Source organism: Benincasa hispida, chromosome 9 (genome assembly GCF_009727055.1).
Source record: "Benincasa hispida cultivar B227 chromosome 9, ASM972705v1, whole genome shotgun sequence".
In the NCBI taxonomy this organism is placed as follows: domain Eukaryota; kingdom Viridiplantae; phylum Streptophyta; class Magnoliopsida; order Cucurbitales; family Cucurbitaceae; genus Benincasa; species Benincasa hispida.
The window spans coordinates 8,150,672-8,151,964 of NC_052357.1; positions in this window are offsets into that span (position 1 = coordinate 8,150,672).

Below are 1,293 nucleotides of genomic sequence, written 5' to 3' on the forward strand. Positions count from 1 at the left end.
AATTTCTTAATCTTCGTCAAGAGAACATGTCGGTGGCAGAGTATGAATGGAAATTTGATCGCTTGTCCCACTTTGTCCCTCGACTAGTGGACACAGAAGAGAAGAAAGTGGAAAGGTTTATTTGGGGATTAAAAGAAGGCATTTGAGGCATTGTTACTGCTTTCCGACACAAAGAGTATGCTCTTGCCCTCGAGTCGGCCTTACTCATGGAAGTAGATCTTGCGGTCAAAACCTCAACTTCTGAACAAGGATTCATGCCAAATCAAAAAAAGGAAATTCACCCAACAAGGCTTCCAACGTTCACAACGCCAAGCAAAAATTTCCCAAAGCACTCAGGGCATACAGTTACAATAGGAAAGTCAAACATTCACATATTCTAAGTGCATAAATTGTGGAAAACACCATCAGGGGCAATGTCTTCGGAACTTAGGGGTGTGTTTCAACTGCGGCCAGATGGGTCACTATGCAAAGGCTTGCCCAAAGCTCATCAACCAAGTATCAACTGCCCAAACCACCCAGCCTACTAGTAACAAAGCTATCCAACAACAGAAAGGACGGGTGTTTACTGTTACATGTCAAGAGGTAGAGGATCAAGATGTAGTTGTTACAAGTACATTACCCATCCTTGGGTATTATGCCTTCACTTTATATGATTCGGGCTCTAGTCATTCATTCATCTCTACAACATTTGCACAACATGCTCAATTAACATCAAAGCCCTTAGGCTACATTCTATCCATAGCTACTCCTGTCGGAGTATCTATGTTGGCCAACTCAGTAGTAGAAAACTGTGAATTGTCAGTATCAGGACATAAACTAGGGGTGACCCTTATCATCCTAGACATAAGTGATTTTGACATAATACTAGGTATGGATTGGTTAGCAGCAAACTATACAAGCATAAATTGCCATAATAAAGAGATCATATTCACCTTTCCAACAGGAACCAAGTTTAAGTTTAAGAGTTCTAATACACAATCAGTCCTAAGAATAATTTCAGACTTAAAAACTAAACATTTGCTCAACCATAGGGCTTGGGCATATTTAGCAAGTGTAGTGGAGTTATGAAACCAAACGGATGAAATTAAGGCCATTCTTGTAATCAGAGAATTTGAAGATGTATTCCCAGAAGAGCTACCCGGTTTACCACCTAATCGAGAAATATAATTTTGTATAGATCTAATTCCCGGAGCTGAACCAATATCTAAAGCACCATATAGAATGGCACCTGCGGAATTAAAAGAACTCAAAATACAATTACAAGAATTGTTAGATAAGGGATTTATATGCCCT